The following is a 15,246-nucleotide window of genomic DNA, read 5'->3' on the forward strand; positions in this document are numbered from 1 at the left end:
AAACTATATTTAACATTTAGTTGACACAGTATCCACAGCATACCTTCTCTTACACCTCATTCACATAATTTCACAACAAAAGAAAACACATTGACATATAAAAACAAATTATGATCAGTATAAATTTTCTTCAATCACAGCTTAATTAATTACTACCTTCAATTCCTGTCTTATTCCATCTGTCATTGCCTCTGATATATCATTCTTTTAATTTCCGAGCATGGTGGGATTGTTCCACACTCCCTCTTTCGGTACTCCTTGTATCTGATCATATTCTCCACGATCTACAAAACACAAAGAAACATCAAACATCTTTAATAAGCTAGTACAGACTTCCTTTTCTGGCTGCTGGCCGCTTTACTGTTTCCTTCCAGTCTGCTGCTCTCTTGTCTGCGATCTCCATCTAATAACGTGCAGGAGAAGGAATTTTCTAGCAGATTACAAAAATCTTTCTCTACCAACTACAGACATTACAAAATAAGATCCTAGGACCAAAAATCCGTCGTGTAAACGAAAACGTGTGTTTTACATATCGCTGTGTGAATAGTGTTCTAATTGTCTATGTGTCCTTTTGTAACCTGCTCCTGTCGCAAACAGCAATGAATGTCTTCACATAGTTCATGAGATTCTATCTTTAATAAATCCTCGTTTGACATGGATTTGCCATTATCACAATTTTATCTATTGTATTTACTTTCTTGTGGTGCCTACTCCACCATACATTCAAAAAAGTTAAAAGGGGAATGGGATTCCTCGATGAAACATTATTACTTACTTGGACAAAAACACTGACGCACAACACTCCAAAAAATGCTGTCCTATGATCAAGAATGCTACTCCACCACAATTACGTGCAACACTTTCTCACCTTACAAAAAACATGGCTGTTTACCTTCTATTTAAACTATTTTCTCAGATTTAGAAATGAATTTAGATACTTATACTAGGTTACTCCCCATAGTAATTCAGCTTACGCTTGTTGTCTCACCTTATGGAATTCATTTAGTGGAGGGTTTAATGTTGCAAATGTGATGTGTTCCACAAGATTTCTGGAATTTAGTACTCTGCACCTCGACATTCATGGTTCCTCGTGTGCTGAGTGTACCATAAAGCAATGGCAAAAACTCAAAACGCAGTGGTTTTTATTTGTTTCATAATCAGTTTCACCTGAGCTTCAGTTGTGGTGGACTGGGGGCGTCCACTTTCATGAAAATCTCGCTGTCGCTGAAATACACCCAGTCCCAAAAGTATTCGGACAGTGGGAAGTTTCACAATGAGTACTCGAGAAACACTGACTATGAAACCCAAACATATTTATTAGCAATACATATGCGTAACAACATTAATTATAAAAGAATTATTGTATTATTTCGTTTCCAAAACATAAATAACAGAAAAATTAACAACAAAAATGAAACATCCTGCACACCCTGCTGCTACAAAAGTATTCGGACACTGTCGGATAAATGCTCATAAGTTGTACGACGAAAATGTCAATACCTTGTGGGTCCACCTTTCATTCTCAATACCTCCTCCAATCTACTAGGCATACTTTCCACGAGTTTTTTCGTGAAATCTGGGCCTATATTTTCCCATTCTTGGCGCAGTTTCTCTTTCAAGGTCTCCTTCGTATAGATGTTGTCCGCGCGGAGGATCCGTATCAATTTATCCCACAAATGTTCGATTGGGTTAAGGTCTGGTAATTGGGGAGGGGGATGCAATACTTTCGGGCAATTGAAGAGCAACCGCATTTGTACAATATGCGCGGTATGCATGTGATCATTATCCTGATAAAAATTGAAGTTGTTCGCAATACCTAGATGTCGTGCACTCTGCTTGAAATGTCCTCGCAGTATATTCAAATACGCTTCCTTGTTCATCGTATCATCAATGAACACTAAATCACCCACACCACTGTTCGGGATGAACTTTTATACCAAGGTCTCCCTCCACCTCACTTGCAATTCGTGTGGCCGATATTTTCGCATTCTGTTGTACCTTTCACACAATCACACGTTTATCTGTCTGTGAAAATGTCCGTGGCCGTCCTGTACTGCAACGGAATTCCAATCGGTCTTCTTTCTCGAACCGTTTAATAATGTCGTGAACTGTACTTTTCTTCATGTTCACTATTGCGGTAATTCCCCTGCAGATTTTCCCCTTCGCGTGATGATAAACGACAAGTTGCCTTTGCTCGAACGTAGAACACTTCCCTCTGCGTCCCGTCGTCGACCTGCACAGGCTCGCGATTCGTGTTTACTAATCATCGCTATCATCTCGCGGAAGTGTCGGACACACTGCAGTCGCTTCACCCTCTCTCACACGTTGTCCGCCTTTGTCCGAATACTTTTGTTGCACCTTCCCATGCCGTTTTCAGGAAATTTTACGTAACAGACACATGTCCAACAACAATTCTTCGTATTTGACACGTGTTTCACGTTGCGACATCGTATCCAGAGTCCCAAATACATTAGAAAGTGCAATTTCTGTATTTGTTCATGCGGCAAACTGCGAAATTATGCGCCGTTACGTGCTGTCCGAATACTTTTGCGACTAAGTTTATACTACGAAAGGTGTCGTGGTAGGGAGTGGGTTGTAGGGCAAGATACACACACACTCGAAACAAACACAGAATAGTGAATAGAAAAATATGTTACTCAACTCTGGTAACGCTGGTTACAGCAATTATTGCAGAATGATGGTTTAGTCTACCTGTCCTGTGTTGACTACAATTTCATGAACACAAACTAAATAATGTTCTCTGAACTAAATACAGAAGATAACTAATGTTCTGTCTTGATGTACTTTTCTAAGAACAGTTCCAAACCAACAGTAGTCAGTTAAATCTCTAGGCAGACGCTTTCTGTCCATACACGATAATTCTGTTCACTGCTCTGTTTCCACTGAAGACTAACCACTGTCTGTCAGCCACTATTTCTACCTCCGTCGACGAATTGAAGACTTGAAGACATGAAGAACATTCTGACGGAACTCCGTAGCAAGACTCGGACTGACTTACAACTTGCAGCTGCTAACTTCTGCTCGTGCACGGTTACTGAAGTACGTGTCTCTCTTTCCGGTGGCGCTGCCGCCCCAGGGGGCGTGATTCACGCTGGCAGCGTGTGGTGCAGGAATATTACGCCCTGGTTTGTACCGCTTGTTCCAAATGTAGTCTCCTCCAAAGAGGAATTCCAGCTCCAGTAGTAAGCTCCTAAATGCTTCACCACAACGTACTGCCACAATCTGTTGGTGTTTCACAGGTGGTCTCTGATAGCAAAATTTTGTTATCTCGGAAGGGCTATACACAATATACAGGAACAGGTTCTTCTTCAACATATCGCCTAAAATTTTCACTGCACTCGGAATTCCAGATGCCTCCAGGTCATGTCCCATGATTATTTTTGCCTTTTCCCTTGCCTGAACATTCTTTGATCAATAGTTAAATAAGACTTTTTGTACGATGTAAATTGCAATGCATTTGTATGCATCCTTGTAGCTGTTTTGCCTTCAAGATGTCTGCAGATGAATTCCAGATGGAGCATCAATGGCCTAGAAAGCGGAAAACAATGGTCAAATTGTTCCATATAAGACTTTGGGTGCAGAGTGTTGTGATTATCCTTAACAACTTGAAACTTGTGTACTCACTGGTAGTACTTGTTATAAAACTCTTCAGTCTCTGGTGACATTGTAAATGCCCAGGTATTGCCCTTCTTATACTCTTTGCGATACAGAAGAGCCTGACTTCGCAACACTTCATCCCGGAATACCTCATCTGATACCACACGCACCGCTCTTAGTGCATAGCTTGCTGTAATTCTTGCAGCCATCATCTCTGTGCCAGGCAAACAAGTCAACTGACTTTGTTTTAAAACTTCCACATCTTTTGCTAAGTGCTCGCCCATCCTTTGCTGATGTTTATTCTGTATTTTCTGCTGCTTCTTGAACACAAGAAGTAATTGCACTTCCGAAATGCATACTGATTCCTCATCCACGTCCCTCATTCCTTATTGAATTATTTCCCATCTGTGAACCTTAAGCTGATCTGTTGCTTCACATAACAGATGTTTAATGTCTTCTGCTGTCTGATTTTAATCTTTCTTCTATCGCGTTTACACATTTTTACACACTTTCAATGTGGTTTTCTGGCTCATTTTGCTGACACTAAATATTAATGATCTCTTGGTGCATCAGCAGAATTTTCTCCAGTTGCAGCCCAATTCCTTCAAACGGTTGCTTCGGTTTTACCAATATTTCTTTCGTCTCCTTTCGTGATTCGTACATCTCTTGTCGCAATCCTTTTAGAAAAACGAATAATGAGCGCACCTCCTCCTCCTCCTCTTCTTCTTCTTCTTCTTCTTCTTCTTCTTCTTCTTCTTCATCTGGATTTTGTGATGATCTGAAGGTTTACTCAATTGAGTGCCATCAGGTTCTGCTTTATTATGCCTAATGCTGGCTCCTATGTCAGAAATTGCTGAAAACATGCCCGTATCTGAATACTGAAACACACCCATACTCTGATTCACATTCCTCCCAGTTCTGCTCTACACATTTTCCTCTTTATTCTGGAGACAAGAATCGCTACCACGTCCTGCAGTCTCCATGTTTTTTACTAGATAGGTTACTGCCTTGCCCACTTCTGCAACTTCCCTTTTTTCAACCTATTTCCTCTATGTCAGCATTCGTTATTAATTTAATTCAAAAGAACAATGATCCTTGTCACATCTATTCCAATTTAAAATGTGTCCTCATCAAATCTACAAACATACACAACACACATTAAAAGAAACGCTTCCAAAATTTTAATACCCAATCGTGCAGTATGAACAATATATGTGGATCAGACACACATAAACATCAGCCTATTAAAAGAAAGAATAAAAAGGAAAGAACATAGATTATACCAAAATGTGCTAGCAACTTAGATTACTTACACCACTTTACGAATATACTGACAATTACTATTAAATTCTCCTCTCTTTCTTCTGAGCAAATCTTAATTGATCTTCCCGCTAACCGTTCAGTGTTCAATTCTTCCTTCAGAAATTTCTAGAAAACAAAATTTCGCATTTTCCAGTATGTGTGAAATACAGTATCACATCAACCAAAACTGTAAGTGAAGCAAACATCAGACATCAAGAGGAAAGACGTTACATAATAAGCAATTTAATGAAACCAGAAAAAATTTGAAGTAATCAGAGGCTTACCTAATGGAAAGAAATCGAAATAGTGCCAATTTAATATGACACCAACCTGCTCATGATTGCCGCTCTGATTTGAATCAGCAGAGCCCTATCGAGGTGCAGGTGATTACCCACAGACTAAGATGTGCATTCAAGGGCTGCTGAGCAATGGAAATGTCGGAAAAGGATCATGTCGGCAATTCGTAATTCGTCGTAAAAAAAGAACAAGTGCACAATCCGCTGAGGACATGACGATTGCTTCGATCTGCCGCCAGGTTTAGGATATCGCATGGAAATACCCCAAAGGGTCTGAATTGCTAGTAAGCACCAATTACATAGTGCAATTCTGTAACAAGATCCCGTAAATCACCGAAAAATGCCTACATTTTCCTGATCTTTCTCATCTCCCCTTTGCCTTGGTAGCAAGATATTACCGTATGACCTGTCCACAGATTGCATGTATCATCTTGCCACGCAGGGCTCCTGTCTGATGCTAGATGAGAGCCCCATCTGAATATTGCAGTCTCAAAACGTGTCTTATCAAACATCTGACTACCTCCTAGCCTCGAGTCGAGGTCCAAGTTCCAAGGGTAAACTTGCAAAATCCTCTCTTCACAAAACTCCACAAAGACACACTTGTTTTCCATAGAAAATGTTTATCAGTCGGCTCTCCCAAAAGGAAACATCATATCAAAACTTACCCCGTTCCCTCTGGAAAAGTTTGTTTGACCGCTAGCCATTCTCCTGTTTTCCCAAGATAGAAATGTTTTAATCATTTAGCAACAGTCCCCCACGATTGAAAAACGTTTCTATAATAACCAATATGAGAAGCACCCGCACTTGCATCTCTCAGAAAACAGCGTCCGATTTCCCACTCGAGTTCCCCTTTTTAGTCACTATCCAGTCATCGTTCTTTATGCTACTTTCTGCAGTTCTCAAAACCTTAGCCAGGCGACAGATTGTAGGCCCACCGGTTCTTTACAAAGCACGGCTGACATTCCGTTCCAAACACGAGTTTTGTGCTCTCGTGAGCCAAATAAGATCTAATCCAACTTTCCGGTCAGCCTCACACCATTCCTTTTCCACCATCATGCTGCCTGCAGCCAGCACCGCATGCGACCATTTTGACTGAATACGGCACTACGTAAAGAAAAATACAGATTCCACACAGTCCCAGCTTTCTAGTTAGTCCTCATTGCTGAGGTCAATTTGGCAATGCCTGCCCACCTGGGCCTACATGGATTCTTCGAAAAGCCAGGGGGGCGTCCAAATGCGGTGCCATTAATTCAACAGCACTTGCCTGATGAATGCCAGCCTATGCGACTTCAGCCGGCCGAAGTGGCCGTGCGGTTAAAGGCGCTGCAGTCTGGAACCGCAAGACCGCTACAGTCGCAGGTTCGAATCCTGCCTCGGGCATGGATGTTTGTGATGTCCTTAGGTTAGTTAGGTTTAACTAGTTCTAAGTTCTAGGGGACTAATGACCTCAGCAGTTGAGTCCCATAGTGCTCAGAGCCATTTGAACCATTTTTGAACCTATGCGACTAGTGGCTCTCCAAGGCATTGTCCTGACCCACACAATTAGTGTCTTCAGACCACAAATTAAGCTGTCCCCTGTCAGAATTTCCCCGGACTGTGGCTAGCAAGCTGTCTCTATTCGGATGGCTGCTCAGATTTGACCTAAATCTCCAGCCCTGTACTACATGCGGACTAAATACTCAGAGCTAGTCAGATTTATTTTCGTAGGGGACGACAGTTATTAATGCCGTTAAACGCTCTATGAAAACGACACCGTCAACAATATTGTCGCAGAAGCAGCTAAGTAGCACAGTCACTGTAGTGTAGTGGTTATGATACTAGACTGTTCCATGGAAGGTCGTGAATTCAAAACTCACCTGAGGTATTAAATTTTAATTTCTATATTCGGTTCGAGTACATTCGAGAAGTATCAACAAATGTCAATAATCATTGTACTGGAATGTTCTGTAACTGTATATATACCGTATGTGTTCTGGCCGGAGGCAGTTCGCTCCGCACTTTTGTATGTGCAAATGCTGAATAAACCTTCGTTTAGTGAAGTTAGTTTCATCATTCATCTAATTACGCCTTCTTCTACGTGACATAATTCTGGTGGAGGCGCTGGGTATTGGAAGTTGTGATAGCGCACATTGTCGACAATACAATGGCTCCCATCAGGCCACGACAGAGCCGCCGTTTACGTGGCAAGAAAGCCGAGTTCGAGCCATATTCAGCAAACCGCAATCTATCGGAGACAGAAGAAGAGGACGTTACGGTGACATCAACTGTGTGCCACCACATGACACATCCTTCCAGGTTCTCTGGTGACGATGGCCAAGATCCAAACAAGTGGCTGAAAGTGTATGAGCGTATAGTTAATCTTAACAAATGGGATGACACCGTGTGTTTGCCTAACGTATTTTTCTACTTGGAGGGCACTGCCAAGCAGTGGTATGAGAATAATGAGGAGAAGCTCACAAGCTGGGAAGTATTCCAGGCCGGCCGTTGTGCCAGAGCGGTTCTAGGCGCTTCAGTCTGGAACCGCGCAACTTTTTAACGGATGATGGATAATCTTCTAAGTCACTTGAAGTGGAGGATGTGTCTTTGTTATTTAGATGACATTATAGTGTTCTCAGAGACATTTGATGAACACGTAAAAAGACTGAGGGCCGTTATTAAGTGCCTGCAACAAGGCGGACTGAAACTTAATCCAAGAAAGTGTCTCTTTGGAGCAAAAGAAATCAAAATACTTATATACTTTATGTCAAACGAAGGTGTGCGGCCAGACCCAGAAATGGTGAGAGCTATAACGGAATTTCCTATTGATATAAGTATTAGAGATGTGAGAAGCTTCCTCGGATTATGTTCTTATTACCGTCGTTTTATTAAAGACTTTTGTATCAAGGCCAAGCCACTCCAAGGATTGTTAAAATCCGATACTAAAGTTAGCTGGCATGGTGCTCAACAAGATTCTTTCGATGTGCTGCGAAAATCTCTGACGACTGACCCTGTACTTGGTCTGTATGATGAGAGAGCACCTACAGAACTACACACAGATGCCAGAGAGTATGAGATCGGTGCTGTTCTGGTGCAAATTTCGGATGGGAAAGAGAAGATTATAGCCTATGCGTCTATGACACAAAAGCCGAGAGAAACTACTCAACTACAGAAAGAGAATATCTTGCTGTGATCTGGGCCATGTGCAAATTTCGACAGTATCTCTATGGAACGCCATTCACAGTTGTTGCAGAGAATCATTCACTTTGTTGGTTGACAGGTCTTAAGGATCCAACAGGACGACTCGCCAGGTGGGCACTACATCTTGAAGATTATGACATTACCATAGTGCACTGATGACGTGGACGACAACTACACCGGCCAGGTGTTAACCAGAGCTGAGGAAGCTCGGCAGTTAGTTCGACTCTGCACGCTGCAGGCCCAAGAAAACGATCGCCGAAGGTCTACCAGCCTGGTGCCCTCGTCTGGATCTTCACTCCTGTTCGGAAGGCTGGTCTCTCTGAGAAGCTCCTCAGGACTCAGCTGTAAGACAGTTGTCTCATATTACTTACGAAGTTGAAGATTTCGAAGCTGACACAAGACGACGAAAGGTCAGAGATACAGTCCACGTCCTTCGAATGAAGCCCTATAAGGATCCTGCAACCCAGGGTAAATTCGAAGCTCCAGCAACAGGCAACAAGCGGAAAGGTGACGAAGAGCGTAGCGGCAAGGGAAGTTCAAAGAAGATCACCGCCAGGGCGAACATCAGTCATCGGGAGTCGGAGAATGCAGAAGCGATGACTCGTTTCCGGACTAGGAGGACGTAACACCGAGAAGCTGTTCTCTTAAGGAGGGAGCAATGTCGCAGAAGAAGCTGAGTAGCATAGTCACTGTAGTGTAGTGGTTACGATACTAGACTGTTCCATGGTGGGTCGTGAGTTCAAAACTCATCTAAAACTTTAATTTGTCTATTCGGTCCGAGTACATTCTAGAATGTATCCACAAATGTCAAGAATCATTGTACTGGAAGTTCTGTAACTGTATACAGACCGTACGTAATCTAACCGGAGGCAGTTCGTTCCGCGCTCTTGTACGTGCAAGTGCTGAATAAACCTTCGTTAAGTGAAGTTAGTGTTCGTTATTCATCTAATTATGTAGTAACCACAACCAACAGCGGGAACGCCTTGGGCTGCGGGTCGGAGCCGCCAGGCGGGGAAGCCGCCGGCGGTGGAGCACGCACCACCGGGTAAACACAGGACGAGTCGGACGACAGACCAACGACAACTGACAGCAACCGACCACGACCGACTATGAGCGACACAACAAGGAAGAGATAAACAACGGAGGCTTGTGGAAACCACAACACCAAACACCAAACGTAAATCCACTCAGAACCAGAGCCAGGCAAATGTCATCGACGAGCAACGACCAGAGCGCAGTACCGCCGAGATAGAAACGAAATCTCGAGCGAGTACCAGACTGGCTGGACTAGGGTTTTTTTTTTTCTTTATTGCGATTTTTATCACCTTACACAAGGCGGGCTGTCAGCAGCTGAGTACGCCGCTCGTCAGCCTTGAGATTTACAATAAGTAATAAATAGAGGGGACAAAGAGAATACAATCAAAATGGCGGGCAAAACAATGTAGACACCAAAAAACAAAAAACACGGAGCCGTTCACGCTTGACGAGAAAATATCACTGACACTAGTTGACACGGCGCACAAAACAGGGATGATGGCGATGGTACACGTGAACAGTGGCGGCGTTTCGGCGAACAAACACTAAACACAAACGAAGGCACACACACGAGACACTAATGGCGATGACCTCCGGCGCGAATGTTCACTGTGCGCGTGCGAGTCCAGGGACCTGCCAAGAGAGGAGGAGGAGGAAGGGGAGTGGGAGAGCGAGAGGGGGGAGCAGAGATGCCACGGGCAGGGGAGGAAGGGGGAAGGGAAGCCCGGGGGAAGAGGGGTGGAGGGACGGGACGGGGGAAAAGGAAAGAGAAGGGAAGGGAAGAGAAGGGAGGGAGGGTGCCTAAAGGAAAGGACACAGGAAGTGGGGGGAGGATCAAAGTTGATAGGAGGGGTAGATGGAGGGGAGGAGGACATCATCAGGGAGGGGGAGCTGGTGGAAGCCACCTTGGGAGAGGGTAAGGAGGGTTGAGAGATGGAGACCGGGTGGGACGTGGAAATATAGGCGCGGCAGCGGGCGGGGGTGGGAGAGGATCGGGGAGACGAGCGGGTGAGGAGGATCGAGTTTACGGGAGGTGTACAGGATCCGTATCCTTTCAAGGAAAAGGAGGAGGTGGGGGAAGGGGATGAGATCGCACAGGATCCGCGTGGGGGAGGGGAGACGGATGCGATAGGCGAGGCGGAGAGCATGACGTTCAAGGATTTGGAGGGATTTATAAAAGGTTGGGGGGGCAGAGATCCAAGCCGGATGGGCATAACAAAGGATAGGGCGGATGAGGGATTTAGCTGGACTAGGTTTTTTTTTTTTTCTTTATTGTGATTTCATGCCCCTGCCCCATATGGGCAGGGGAGGGCTGTCAGCAGCACAATCCGCCGCTCTTCAGCTGAGTGACATGACAACTAAAACAAGAATAAAATAATACATACATAAGGAGGTAAAAACAGGGGAACATAAAACAGAGTAAGGGGAGAAAATGGAGGTAAAAATCACTGACATGTAGAAGTTCATTGGGGACAGTTAAAATAGTCACCAGAAAGTTTAAAAAACACAGTTTGCGATTCTTAAAACACAGACAAGACACTGGATGCGCATGCACAGTTTAAAAGTTGGCCACAGTATTAAAAACACTCCGAAAACAACACACTTAAAACCCACTTGGAGCACACACAACGAAGAGTAAAACTACCAGGCGGGACCTGCCGAGGGAGAGGGCAGAGAGGATGGAAAAGGAGGGGAGAGCATGGGGCAGCTGGGGAAGCGGCGGGATGAAGAGAGGAGGGGCAACCGTGGGTGCACGAAGAGGCAGGAGACACATGGGGCGGGAGAGGGAAAGGGAAGACAGGGCAGGAGGGAGCGCAGAGACACTGAAAGAAGGCACAAGAGATGGACGGGGAGTAGGAGGGGAAATCCGCTCAGAAGGAGGGAGGGGGAGGAGAGGGAGCCCTGAGGAGGAGGCAGGAAGAGGGGGTTAGAGTTGGTAGGAAGGGTAGATGTCAGGGCGAAGCTCATCATCCGGGAGTGGTAGACGGTGGAAGTTGTGTTGGGAAAGGAGATGGAGGGTGTGGAGATGGAGAGAGGGAGGGACACAACGGTAAAGGCGCGGCAACTGGTTGGGAGTGGAGAGGAAGGGAGACACCAGGGGGTGAGGGGGATCAAGGCGGCGGACAATATATAGTGTGCGGATGTGTTCAAGGAAAAGGAGAAGGTGGGGGAAGGGGATGAGGTCATAGAGGATGCGCGTGGGCGACGGAAGGCGGATGCGGAAGGCGAGGCGGAGTGCATGGCGTTCGAGGATTTGGAGGGCTTTATAGAACCGGGGAGGGGCGGAAATCCAAGTGATGCTGGCATAACAAAGGATGGGGCGGCTCATGGATTTGTAGGTGTGAAGGATGGTGGAAGGATGCAGACCCCACGTCCGGCCGGACAGGAGTTTCAGGAGGCGGAGGCGGTTGTGAGCTTTGTTTTGGATGGTAAGGAGATGTTGAGTCCAGGTGAGGTGGCGGTCGAGTGTGAGGCCAAGGTATTTGAGGGTAGGAGTGAGGTGGATAGGACGGCCGTAAATGGTGAGGTAGAAATCATGGAGGCGGAAGGAGCGGGTGGTGCGGCCTATGATGATCGCCTGGGTCTTGGAGGGATTAACACGGAGGAACCACTGGTTGCACCAAGCGGTGAATTGGTCAAGGTGGGTTTGGAGGGTACGTTGGGACCGTTGAAGGGTAGGATAAAGGGCTAGGAAGGCGGTGTCATCAGCGAACTGGAGAAGATGAACAAGAGGGGGAGGTTTGGGCATATCAGCAGTGTACAGGAGATAGAGGAGAGGGGAAAGGACAGAACCTTGGGGCACGCCGGCAGAGGGGTAGAATGTACGGGAGTTGGAATTGTGGATAGTCACATAGGAGGGACGATGGGAGAGGAAGGAAGCAACGAGACGGACGAAGTTGATGGGGAGAGCATAGGTCTGGAGTTTGAAAAGGAGCCCAGGATGCCAGACACGGTCATAGGAGTTCTGGAGATCAAGGGAAACAAAGATAGCAGAGCGACGGGAGTTAAGTTGGAGGGAAAGAAGATGGGTAAGGTTAAGGAGCTGGTCGTCAGCAGAGAAGGAAGGCCGGAAGCCACATTGGGTAAGAGGAAGGAGGCGGTGCTGGTTAAGGTGGCGGTGGATACGGCGAGAGAGGATGGCCTCAAAGACCTTACTGAACACGGAGGTGAGGCAGATGGGACGATAGGAAGAGGTAGCAGAGGGGGGTTGGACTAGGGCAGAGCGGGTCCCTATATACGAAACCGGAGGGAGCGGCTATTGGCCGCTGTCTGCACGTGGCTTAGCGGTGGCGCCCTCGCTGTGCGGAATAGCCGCCGCGGAGTTGGAGCCCTCTATGGGCTGACCACGTCCATTTGTTCTGCCGCGTGTTCGACTTCCGCGGCGGAAGGTACTAGAAATTACACCTTCTTCTACGTGACAATATATAAGTAGTAATTTTACTGTACCCATTTTAACATGTTCATCTATGTACATTTCGAAAGTCACGCATCACCGTTGTCACGTAACCCAAAGGCACATTAAAAATCTAATTTGTTTATGAGCAGCTATTTATGAACATATTTGAATTTTACGTGATACGAGGAACTGTTTTGTTGTAGATATGGATTCAAACCTTGCACCTGTAGCCAATACTAACCCAGAAAATAGTCTGCACTTGATCGACGCTCTAACACGTAACTGGTGGTCATTGCTGACTAGATAATATGACGTGAAATATTTAAAATTTATCCAGTATCAGTTAGCAAATCTGCGATGAAATTACACGACGAAACTTTCTGTACTGGACTGGAACTCTTATCCAGCAATGATATCCATGTTATCCAACCACAAAAGATGTTAAATTTGGTTTCATTCACAAGTAACATACATGTCATAACTTGTTGTAATGGTTTGTGTTGGACAGGAATTAGAACCCATGGTTAACTAAGCACAATCAAATGTCAAATACCTAATTTCTTCAACAGTAGCGAGATTTTTAAATCTGAACTGTAAGACGAATGAACTATTCTTGCCTTCCCTACCTTAGACTGGGAGTCAAGTGTTGCCAACTTTCAGCACTAGCGAGATGCTCGCATGTTTGAACTAGAAAAAACGTAACGAGGAGTTCAGTGGTGACACGGAAGCAAACTCCTCACATATCGTCGTTGGCTAGGCACTAGGAGGCGTTAACTATCGAAATCGTTCTTATCAGTAGGTATCAGCGGCGTGTTTTAACTTGAAATGATGTGACGAAAAGATATGTGGGAATTGAAATGGTCACCTATCGTGAGAAGAAGAATTTTTATGTGATTACGTATTTTTATTGCTTAGCCCCTATGTATGTGATAACTGTAAATGTTCACAGACCATGTTGCCAGCCTTGTTATACTTCATTTTGTCGTCATATATGTCCACATACTTCACTATAATTTCATATTTTGCAATACTAAAACTTAGTGCTTTAAAAATTACGTATGATTGCTTTTTACCCTTCTTTCCCTCAATACGACAGACGCCAGAAAAACATTCGAATCGGAACCACAAAAGTTGAAACCAGGAAGTAAACGACCCTTAAATGTCATACTATAGTGCAATAAAACGTGGTTAATAAAACTTCGAGCTGGATTGTGGATGAGGTGACTCTGCTAAATTTTATAAGTTTCGAAATTTCAATTCTCAAAAGCAAAGCAGATTCGATAATAACATAACCATACCGAGATGATCTGTATCCTGGCAAAATTGCCAGATCTGCCTCCCATCCTCCTTTCTGCAATCTCTTCTGTCTAGATTTAGGAAATTTTATAATTTTGTACGTGAATCATTATTGAAAAATGTTAATTAAATGAAAAATATTAAGGAAAAATATGGCAGACAACAACTTAAACGTGTCATTGTAGGAAATAAATTAATAATTCTATTAAAAAGCTGGAAAATGTCAGGTACTGTTCTGTACATTAGTTTTAGAATGATGTGAAGATTCTGTTTGCTCCTCATAAATTATTAACAGTGCAAAAGTTGATAACTACATTTACAGAGAAAAGGATATAACAAAGAGTTTGGAAACTGTCCTGTTTACATATGTTTACAAGGTGGTTCAACTTGGTTTATTGTTGAATAGCTGCCTATATGCCCATCGACTAACAATTCGAGAAATATTGCTAACCAGCCGCTGAATGCTTATTCTTGAAATCTTCTTTATTTACACGGGAGAAGCAGTGCGAAGCAAAAGTTGGGTGCAGAAAAATTAGAGACAGGAGACCAGATAAATCCACCTTTCTGCTTGCTCTAGTTTTAGCGCTCCCTCTGTGACTGCACCATAACTCGCCACGTACTCGACACGGCCCTGGGTAGGAACACCTTGTGTAGGAAAGAGTTTCGCGTGTTGTCAAGACTGAAAGTGGCGCAAACAAGACTACAAGTCCGAAGTTTTCCGAATACTTGCGATCTATACCGATTCTGGAGTAGTGAGCGTGCGACCCAAGAAAAGTTTACTTAATAGCACTTCTTTGGACTTTCTGTTGAGGACGTTTCTTGCTGCATCAAAATCATAGTCTAAATTACGATCTTATATTACGACGGACGACGCATTCACAACTAATGTAGAGACTGCTCTACGTCGAAGGTGCAGTAAGAAAGTCTGGTACACTATAAAGTCCCAACTTCCGCAACACATATGCAGCGAGGGGCAGGGAACAACGTAGTGCAATCGTCTAAGGAGCACATGTCACTGACGCAGATGAAAGAAACTTTGATATGAAGAGGCTCTGAAAAGAACTCGGTGTTATATAATTAATCGCAGCATATGGAAACATCAGAGATATGTAGAAGCTTAATTGG

This window comes from Schistocerca serialis, chromosome 3 (genome assembly GCF_023864345.2).
Source record: "Schistocerca serialis cubense isolate TAMUIC-IGC-003099 chromosome 3, iqSchSeri2.2, whole genome shotgun sequence".
In the NCBI taxonomy this organism is placed as follows: Eukaryota; Metazoa; Arthropoda; class Insecta; order Orthoptera; family Acrididae; genus Schistocerca; species Schistocerca serialis.